The following is a 10,874-nucleotide window of genomic DNA, read 5'->3' as shown; positions in this document are numbered from 1 at the left end:
CTCTGCCGGCACCCCAACCTCTCAGTGCACCCATCTGCACCCCCAACCTCAGTGCACCCCAACCTCTCAGTGTGCCCCACCTGCACCCCAACCTCTCAGTGCACCTCACCTGCACTCCCAACCTCTCAGTGCACCCCACCTGCACCCCCAACCTCAGTGCACCCCAACCTCTCAGTGCACCCCACCTGCACCCCCAACCTCAGTGCACCCCAACCTCTCAGTGCACATCACCTGCACCCCAACCTCTCAGTGCACATCACCTTCACCCCAACCTCTCAGTGCACCCCACCTGCACCCCAACTTCTCAGTGCACCCCACCTGCACCCCCAACCTCTCAGTGCACCCCACCTGCACCCCAACCTCTCAGTGCACCCTGCTGGCACACAGAGTCAGAAGCAGCTCCCGGATTCTGCCTTGCTGCAGCCTCGCTAGTGGCCTGCCGTCTCTCACCGTGAAGGCTCTGGTAAACTGAGGAAGACTCTTCACCAGCCGGGAAGCCTTCCTAAGCACAGGCCCGACACTGTGCACGGGTCTTGCGGCAATGGGGTGTGACTTGTGGGTGAAAAGTCACAATAAAGTCCTTGAGGCTGTCTTGAGCAACGTAAACACTTAGACGCACTCCTGAAACAGAGTAGGTTTGGGCTGAGTGCAGGGGGCCCAGGGCTGTAATTGTAGCTATGGGGGGGGGGGTGGGGTGGGGGCGTGACATGCCAGGTGGGGTTTGAGGATAGAAAGATAGATGGAGTCTCTCCTCTCGGTTCCTGTTCCACATGCTATGAGGCAGATGATGCTAAGCACTATCAGAGAGAGAGAGAGAGAGAGAGAGAGAGAGAGAGAGAGAGAGAGAGAGAGGAGGGGAGGGAGGGAGGGAGGGAGGGAGGGCCGAGGACACTGAGGGGCTGGGAAGACTGGCAGAGTTGAATTCTAGACAAAGCTTTGGGGATCTTGGCATTATAAGGCAACCGGATGCCCAGAAGGTTTTGCTACACATTCTGATCAATGAGGGGTTGGCGAAAAAACAACAAAATACAATAAAAGTTGTTTTGCTTTAGGGCAGAGCCAGGATAAGGATAACAACACAAAAGGCAGTCGTGGGGAGGCCGCAGGGAGGCCCAGGACTAAGTGCTTCACCTGCATTGACTCAGTGAAGCACCTCCATAGTCTCTTGTCTCAACTGGGACTCAAGCTCATTCATTCACCTGGTATGTGGGGGGGGGCGGGGGCTCCATCGCGCCTGGCACATTCTCCTGAGCCTGTCTTCTGCAGGCAGAAGTCCCACGTGGCCAAACATGGAGACCTGAGAGATGAGAAGCAGATGGGTTCTCCATCTTGCTGAATCTATGGCCCATCAGGGGAATAAGGGGGGGGGGATCTAGTCAGGGGTGAGTCAACTGGGGGTGCAGAAGGAATAGTGGGGTTTGCACGATTGACACGGACCTCACAGACGTGGAGAGAGGGGACACAAGAACGAGGGATGGATACTAAAGTCGGGCCGCAGAGTCGCGTCTGCTTCCGTGGAAAGGAGAGACAACCCGGTCTTTGAAGTCACCGTGGCGAACGCACGTGTCAGGAGATGTCCCTCTGCCTTGTACACTTCCCAGCCTGACTAGCCATGAGCTGACACGGCGCCATTCGAAGCCTGGGAAGACTTTCCAAGCCAACCCAAAAGGCTCTTGCATCCCTCCTCCAAAAAGAAAAAAAGTATATAGAGATCTCCTTTCTACGAGCAATAAAATAATTGGTCAGGTTTTTGTTTCCCCCTCTTTGATTCGTATTCTTTTTTCACAAGAGCCATTACAAAGGTGTGAAGTATTAGACACTTGCACACCGTGACTAAGATGGTAGGCCAAAACGTGTGAGTTCCCCTCTCCGCTAATGAACCAGAATATGGCTTTAATTTTTTTAGCTGCAAAAATGTTCTGCCTTTTTTTTTTCGTTGGTCCCTGCATAAGACTTCACTTTCAATAATTCAGTGCAGCCTAATTACTTTAATTAATCACCTTCTTTTCAGAGAAGTCAGTGGGCTTCATTATTTTCTTGTTACTGTAGGTGCTGCTAGGAGTTTTCCAGACTGAAAAAAAATGCCTATGTTACCACACAGGTTGACTCTGGCGAGGGGCCTTGACGCGTTTGGACAGCCACGCTCAGCCCTTCCGTCTCTTCGCTGCGATCCCCTCCCTGCAAAGATTTGACAAAGGCATCACAGGTCAGCCTGTGCCTGGCAGCTCCTCAATCACAACAAGAGAATTCTATTTCTAAAACGAACTGCCACCTCCGCAACCACTGGTGGCTCCTGTCTGGAATCCTAGTTACTCAGGAGACCGAGAGCTGAGGGTTGAGGTTTCAAAGCCAGCCTGGCAGAAAAGTCTGTGACGCCCCGACCTCCAATTAAGCACTATGGTGGTGTGGGCTCAAGCAGTAGAGCACCAGACTGGAGCTAAGTGAGAAAGCAGGCCCCGTGTCAGCACACGCGCACACACACACACGCGCACACACACACACTGGCTGCTTGGAGACAACAGTAACACGTTATTTAGAGCAAGTCAATATTTTTTCATCTTCCTAAGTCATGATGAACGGCCATAGCTTGTATTGGATCAATCTAATTTTCTTCCTTGCAAGAAAACATGATCAGCTTGTGCTTCGTGCAGCAGCGATGCAAGTGCACCCCCGTTCTGGGAGCCGGCAGCTGGCAGGAAGGAGGGTCCTTTCCTGGTCAGCGTGGGGTCCCCTCTGGGCCCTGACCCAGCCGCAGTGGCGATGACTGAGCGGATCTTTAAACTCTGGAGGGTTCGGTCAGGACTTTGTGCCAAGCAGTGGCAATGTTGCTTTCTTGCTTTCTTTTTGTTTTTTAGTTAATAAACCAAAAGCTGAGTATTTGAAGACTTTGATACTTGGAGACTGGCTTTGAATGCAGCGCGTGTGGTTTCGATGACACAAGTGTGCTGCGTGTTGACTGTTCAGTCGGCCTTGTGTATGTACTGCCATGAAGAAAAGGACAGCTCGGCTCTCAGGAGTCTTTTCATCCATTTCATGCAGTAAATATAAAAGATCCCCCGTTAAGTAACACATTGAAATATACATATGGAGACGCGCGCGTGTGTGTGTGCGCGCGTGTGTGTAATGGGAATGTGGTAGAAGCCCCCTTTCTCTACACCTTCCTTCCTCTTTCCTGGCATCTTTGTGTTTCCTTGCTAGTCCCCTCCTTTCTCAGTGCAGGATGGCTGCCTGCGGCGCGGTTCTTGCGTGTTTTACAGCCTGGCCGCAGTCCCCAGAGCCTCCCCACCCTGAGCAGAACCGACCCTGTCTCCCCGTGTTGACCTGCGACCCGGGGCGGGATGCTTCACCTAGGATTCCCACGGGGAGACGGCAGGGAGAGTGTCTCCTTGCAGTAGCTCGGGCACAGAGCTTTTATTTTGAAATGCTGGCTGCCTGACATCAGACTTATTCAGCCAGGACTTTGGCTTTGAACTTCGACACCCGTGTACCTGTCACCTGAAGGGAGCAATTAGGGTCTGCGCTTGGAGCTGTGTTTTCTATCAGAGCTGAGGGGCGGACAGGAGCAGATCCCGGCGCTTATTTGGCTAAAAGGAAAAGGAGAGGCTTATTTGAAAACCGTCTTTCATAAAAATATTTAATGTTTCCATTTCCTGACCACACCCCAAATCTTCAACAACCTGAGCAGTCCCAGAAACCAGCAAGAAAAAAATCAATAATCAGATCAATTCTTGAGATGGTTCCCAAAAGACTTGTGGTAAAAAACAACAAAACAGAAATACACACACACGCACACACACACACCCCCTCCTGGTCTTTTTGAGTCTCCTAAAATCTTTTTTGTCCTGCGGAGACGTAATCGATTGGAGCTGCCTGCGGTTTTAGGAAGTGCTCCGATTACAAGGAGAAATCCTTTTATGTTGCTGGAATCCAGCCACAAAAATCTCTGAAGTCAGGAATCGGGCAAAAGTTGAGCCCCCTCCAGGGTGTCAATGAACCAGCCAGGTCCAGAACCCAGAGCAAGTCCATTTACTGTGTGTGTTTCCAGTCACTCTGCTTAAGCCTCGCCTATTTATTAGAGAAAAGGTGTGGGGTTACAGCCCCAGGCGACACGAGATGGATGGTGGGCTGTCGGGTCTGCTGAGTCCAGGCAGGAAAAGAAAGGGCCCTGCGGGGCCACGACTTCCCTCCTGGCCCAGGTTTGCGGGGGGGAACTTTCTGGAAGGTGGCTGGGTACCACTGACCCTGGGAACCGCTTACACTGCGGGCAGGGAGTGCAAACCCCCAAACCCCGGTGGGTGGGTGGGTGGGTGGGTGATGCTCTCTCTGGACGTTTTCAGAATCAGGGTTTCCATGCTCCATGTGACCGGGAGAAGCCCGGGCAGCGGGTGGGGGGGGGGGAGGGTAGTCGGGCGCCCTCCCCACCTCACCCCACGCCGGCCACCCCCCCACCCCACGGGGCGCAGAGGCCCCGTCACTTGCATTGCAAAAGGCGCTTGGGGTCACTTGCATTGCAAAAGGCGCTTGGGGTTCATCCAAAGTAAAGGGTGCCCGCCCCCCGCCCCCCCACCCTCCCCCGCCCCGCCCCGGCCGTGGTCCGCGCCGTGACCGCCCCCCCACCCCAGGGGGCCGCCGCCGGGAAGCCTGGGGACCCCGCCCCGGGCTGGGCTGCCCCGGCCGGGGGCTCGGCGCGCCCGGGAGGCGGAGGAGAGGCGGCCCGCCCCGGAGGCCGGACCCCACGCGCGTCCCGCCCGCATGCGGGGGTGCAGCCCGCCCCCCCTGCCTGCCTTCCTTCCCCTTTTCTTCCCCCTTTCTTTTTTGGGGGGGCCGCCCCCACCCTCTGCACTCTGATTGGCTGCCGCGAGGCCCCGGCGGCCAATGAGGCTCCTCCTCTCCATTCATGACCTAGCAACAAGCCGGCGCCCCGCCTCCCGCCGGCGACTCCCGGCGGTGACCTCCCGCCCGGGACACCCGGATGGTGACCTCGGGGAGGGTGACCTCCCGGGGCGCCGGCGCTCCCTCGCCCTCCGCCGGCCCCCGCGCGGGGACTCAGCCCCGGTGCCCGCGGCGGCGCCGCCCCGTCCTCGATGGCGGGGGGGGGGGGGGGCCCGCAGGTCTTCCCCGCGCGCGCGCGGCTCACACGGCCCGCACGCGGGGCCAGGGGAAAGGAGACCCGACCCGCGGGGGACGCGGGCCAGGCGCATTGCTCCCGGGGCTCCTCCCCACCCTCCTCCCCTTCCCTCCTCCTCCCTGCCCTCCTCCTCCCCACCCTCCCCTCCTCCTCCTCCCCACCCTTCCCTCCTCACCTTCCTCCTCACCTACCCTCCTCCTCCTCCCTCCTCCCCGCCCTCCTCCTCCCCACCCTCCCCTCCTCCTCCCTCCCCTCCTCCTCCTCCCTCCTCCCCGCCCTCCTCCTCCTCCCCACCCTCCCCTCCTCACCCTCCTCCTCCCCTACCCTCCTCCTCTCCACCCTCACCTCCTCACCCTCCTCCTCCCCACCCTCCCCTCCTCCCCTGCCCTCTTCACCCTCCCCTCCTCCTCCCCTGCCCTCCTCCTCCGTCCTCCCTGCCCTCCTCCTCCCCCTCCCCCCTCCTCCCTTGCCCTCCTCCTCCCTCCCCTCCTCCTCCCCCCCTCCTCCCCTGCCCTCTTCACCCTCCCTCCCCACCCTCCTCATCCTCCCTGCCCTCCTCCTCCCCACCCTCCTCTCCAGGGCGCTTGGACGGAGAATATTTGCGGGTAGAACACAGGCTGAGGACAGCCCAGACACGTCCAAACCACCCAGGACGCCCCCTGCCCCCCCAGCCCTCCCCGTCCCCCGCACCCCCCTCTGGTCCCCCTGCCCCCCCCAGCCCTCCCCGTCCCCCGCACCCCCCTCTGGTCCCCCTGCCCCCCCCCAGCCCTCCCTGTCCCCCGCGCCCCCCCCAGCCCTCCCCGTCCCCCGCAACCCCCTCTGGTCTCCTTGCCTCCCCCCGCGCCCTCCTTCCCGGGGTCCCCGCTGCCCGCGCCCCCCACGCCCCCGTGGGCCGCTACTAAGGCGCGCGGTCTCCTAAGGGGTCCGCGCGGGGCGTCCGCCCCAGGGGCGGGGCGCCGCTGGGGAGGCCGGACAACCGGTTCCAGATGCCTGGGGAGGGGTGGGAGGAGCGGGGGCGCGGAGCTGCGGCCCGCGGGGGGGGGCGCGGAGGGGCGGGCGGGGAGGGGGCGCCGCCCGGCGGGCTGGGGCTGCGCCCGGCGCGCGCTCCTAATGAAAACCTCCTCCTCCACCTCCTCCTCCTCCTCCTCCTCCTCCCCCTCCTCCTCCTCCTCCTCCTCCCAGGCAGCTTTTTCGAGACCCAGACGCTGATTTGTCGCTTCCGCCCCCCCCCCCCCCCCCGCCGTCTAGCGCAGACGGGAGCCCGAGACCAGACACAAAGAGCCGCAGCCCCGCGCGCCCGGCGCCGGGAGGGGAGGGGAGGGGCGGCCGCACCTGCTGGGGGGGGGGTCACGTGCGCCCTGCGCGCCGGTGCCCGAGCCCCCCAAACACAACCACTGCCCCGACCCCGAGCCCCCCAGACACGCCCACTGCCCGGACCCCGAGCCCCCAAACACAACCACTGCCCGGACCCCGAGCCCCCAAACACAACCACTGCCCGGACCCCGAGCCCCCAAACACAACCACTGCCCGGACCCCGAGCCCCCAAACACAACCACTGCCCCGACCCCGAGCCCCTCCAGACACGCCCCACTGCCAGGACCCCGAGCCCCCCAGACACGCCCACTGCCCGGACCCCGAGCCCCCAAACACAACCACTGCCCGGACCCCGAGCCCCCAAACACAACCACTGCCCGGACCCCGAGCCCCCAAACACAACCACTGCCCGGACCCCGAGCCCCCAAACACAACCACTGCCCCGACCCCGAGCCCCTCCAGACACGCCCACTGCCAGGACCCCGAGCCCCCAAACACAACCACTGCCCCGACCCCGAGCCCCTCCAGACACGCCCACTGCCAGGACCCCGAGCCCCCCCAGACACGCCCACTGCCCGGACCCCGAGCCCCCAAACACAACCACTGCCCGGACCCCGAGCCCCCAAACACAACCACTGCCCGGACCCCGAGCCCCCCAAACACGCCCAGTGCCCGGACCCCGAGCCCCCAAACACAACCACTGCCCGTACCACGAGCCCCCAAACACAACCACTGCCCCGACCCCGAGCCCCTCCAGACACGCCCACTGCCAGGACCCCGAGCCCCCCCAGACACGCCCACTGCCCGGACCCCGAGCCCCCAAACACAACCACTGCCCGGACCCCGAGCCCCCAAACACAACCACTGCCCGGACCCCGAGCCCCCCAAACACGCCCAGTGCCCGGACCCCGAGCCCCCAAACACAACCACTGCCCGGACCCCGAGCCCCTCCAGACACGCCCACTGCCCGGACCCCGAGCCCCCAAACACAACCACTGCCCGGACCCCGAGCCCCGCAAACACGCCCAGTGCCCCGAGCCCCCCAAACACGCCCACTGCCCGGACCCCGAGCCCCCAAACACAACCACTGCCCCGGACCACGAGCCCCCCAAACACGCCCAGTGCCCGGACCCCGAGCCCCCCAAACACAACCACTGCCCGGACCACGAGCCCCCAAACACGCCCAGTGCCCGGACCCCGAGCCCCCAAACACAACCACTGCCCGGACCCCGAGCCCCTCCAGACACGCCCACTGCCCGGACCCCGAGCCCCCAAACACAACCACTGCCCGGACCCCGAGCCCCGCAAACACGCCCAGTGCCCCGAGCCCCCCAAACACGCCCACTGCCCGGACCCCGAGCCCCCAAACACAACCACTGCCCGGACCACGAGCCCCCCAAACACGCCCAGTGCCCGGACCCCGAGCCCCCCAAACACAACCACTGCCCGGACCACGAGCCCCTCCAGACACGCCCACTGCCCGGACCCCGAGCCCCCAAACACGCCCAGTGCCCGGACCCCGAGCCCCCAAACACAACCACTGCCCGGACCCCGAGCCCCCAAACACAACCACTGCCCGGACCCCGAGCCCCCAAACACGCCCAGTGCCCGGACCCCGAGCCCCCAAACACGCCCAGTGCCCGGACCCCGAGCCCCGCAAACACAACCACTGCCCGGACCCCGAGCCCCTCCAGACACGCCCACTGCCAGGACCCCGAGCCCCCCCAGACACGCCCACTGCCCGGACCCCGAGCCCCCAAACACAACCACTGCCCGGACCCCGAGCCCCGCAAACACGCCCAGTGCCCCGAGCCCCCCAAACACGCCCACTGCCCGGACCCCGAGCCCCCAAACACAACCACTGCCCGGACCCCGAGCCCCCAAACACGCCCAGTGCCCGGACCCCGAGCCCCCAAACACAACCACTGCCCGGACCCCGAGCCCCCAAACACAACCACTGCCCGGACCCCGAGCCCCCAAACACGCCCAGTGCCCGGACCCCGAGCCCCCAAACACGCCCAGTGCCCGGACCCCGAGCCCCCAAACACAACCACTGCCCGGACCCCGAGCCCCAAACACGCCCAGTGCCCGGACCCCGAGCCCCCAAACACAACCACTGCCCGGACCCCGAGCCCCCAAACACGCCCAGTGCCCGGACCCCGAGCCCCCAAACACGCCCAGTGCCCAGCCGGCCCCGCGCTCGCCCCCACGCACCCTGCACCCTTGCTTGGCTGGGGGCGCGCGGGGCGCGGGGCCAGGGAAAGGCCCGGGCGTCCCCCGCGGTGTTCCCGCGGTGCGGGTGCCGGGCTCCCAGGGGCTTCCGCCGCCCCGCACTGCCCCGCTGCCTGGCGGCCGGGGTGAGGGGCGCCGGGGTGGACTGGGGCTGCGCTCGCCCTCTGCCCCCCCCTCCAGGACGCGCGGGCATTCCTCCTGCCCCAGCTGTGCCACCAGCTGTTGGGGGGGGGCGGGAGGGACGGAGGTGGGGGGCGAGGGCACTGCCCCAGGCTCTCAGGAGCAAAGACGCCCCAGGCCTAGAGACTTGCTTGCCCAAGGGGGTCCACTGGCAGGCGGGCCCGAGGAGACCCCCCCCACCCCCCCCCCCCCGCCAGGGCCAAACACTCGAGCTCTCCCCCACAGACATCCCACCCCAGGGGCCTGAGACCTGGGGTCACTTAGCCCGGAGGGGAGTGGGCCAAGCCAGGAGAAAGGTGTCGCCGCGTGGCAGAGCCTGCAGGGCGTAGAACGGGGTGACCCCCTCCAGCCCAGCCACGGAGGGAGCAAGGATGGGCGAGGATTGGAAGTACTGACAGGCACAGTTAGCTAAGTACTCAGTTAAGTCCTCCACTCCCCCGTTACACCCTTCTGCGAGCTCTCCCTTGCCTTCTTGAGGATAACACTTGTCAGGGCCTCCCCCCCTCCCTCCCCATTGCTACAACTTCCTTCTTGTTCTTCATGGAGTCTGCTTTCCCCAGGAAGTCTTAAAATTCTCCAAGCTCTCTCCTAGGCCCTGCACTTTCCAGCAGATTTATTTATGCAATTACAAGTATTTAGAAGCAACACGGTGGAGAGGATTCACATATAGATGACATGCATTGCAATGGAGCCGGCTGGGGTAGAATCGGATGAACTTGGACAATGCACCCACCCTACCAAGCATCACCAGAACATTCCTGTTTCCCTCCTGTGCCCCATTAAATGCCATCTTTACCTCAGTGTACCTCAGTGGACCCAGGCAGCCACAAGTCAGCTTTCTGTCACTCCATTGTGTGTGTGTGTGTGTGTGTGTGTGTGTGTTTACCCAGTATAATATTGTCTGTTCTAGAATTTCATGCAAGTGGAATCATACCATAAGTATAATTTGTATCAGGATATTTTTACTCAGCATAAAGTTTCAGATGTACTCCTGAGGTAAATGTCAAAACATATATTAGCAGTTCATTCTAGTTGCTGAGAAGTATTTCACTGTATGAATTTCTCCTAGCATGTTTATTCATTCACTCTTGATGGATGTTTGGGTTATGTCTGGTTTTGTGCCGCGATGGCATCCTCTAGTTTAATCTGTCTCAGGTATTTGTGTGTGCGTCTTTGTGAAGATGTATATTTTACTTCTCTTGGGTAAATACCAGTGGGTGGAATTGCTAGGTCTCTGTGTAAGGACACAAATGGCACGATTAGAAACTCATCCAGTAGTTTTCTAGGCACTTGTCCAGTTTTACCTTCACCCCAGCAGTGACCGGGAGTTCTGGTGGTTCTCTGTACTTGTCAACACTTGGAATTGTCTTTAGTATATCTCACAGTGCAATTAACTTCTACTTCTGTGATTACTAAAGAGGTGAGGCTCCTTGGATGTGTATTCTTGCCATTCAGCACCTGCATTTGTGCTGCGAGTGCCTCCTCGAATCTTTTTAATTTGTAAAGGAGCGTCTTTTTCTTAAGTCTTCAATGACTTTCAATTTCCCCTAGAATACAATTCGTTTCTTTAGCACAGACTCCCAGCCCCTTTCTGATCTCGTGCCCACCCCACCCCTACCTCAACTATTTCCAGGCTCTCTTCTTATTTAGGTATCATTTTTGAGATAATAAGTAAATATTGTCTACATCAGATACTTACAGAAGTTTTTTTTTTTTTTAAGTATACTTTCAACATTTATTGCAGGTCAAGAGGCAGTGCTGTCATTTCCGCGCAACGTATCATCCCAGATCAACTGGGAACAAGCTGCCCTCATAGTAAAACCACCTCAGCTCACTATATAGTTCAGACCCACCTAGAACTTACAACTTGCTATCCCAGCCAGTCACCAAGTTACAGCTAAATGATACGGTCTCATAGCGTCCATCCACAGAGTTCTTACCCTCCTTCCTGTAATTATCATCTGCTCAGCAACAAATGAGGGGAGTTAGGAGGTAGACTTTTTAAAATATGTAAGAATCT

This window comes from Perognathus longimembris, chromosome 3 (assembly GCF_023159225.1).
Source record: "Perognathus longimembris pacificus isolate PPM17 chromosome 3, ASM2315922v1, whole genome shotgun sequence".
Taxonomy (NCBI): Eukaryota; Metazoa; Chordata; class Mammalia; order Rodentia; family Heteromyidae; genus Perognathus; species Perognathus longimembris.
Note: the sequence above shows the minus strand (reverse complement) of the source record.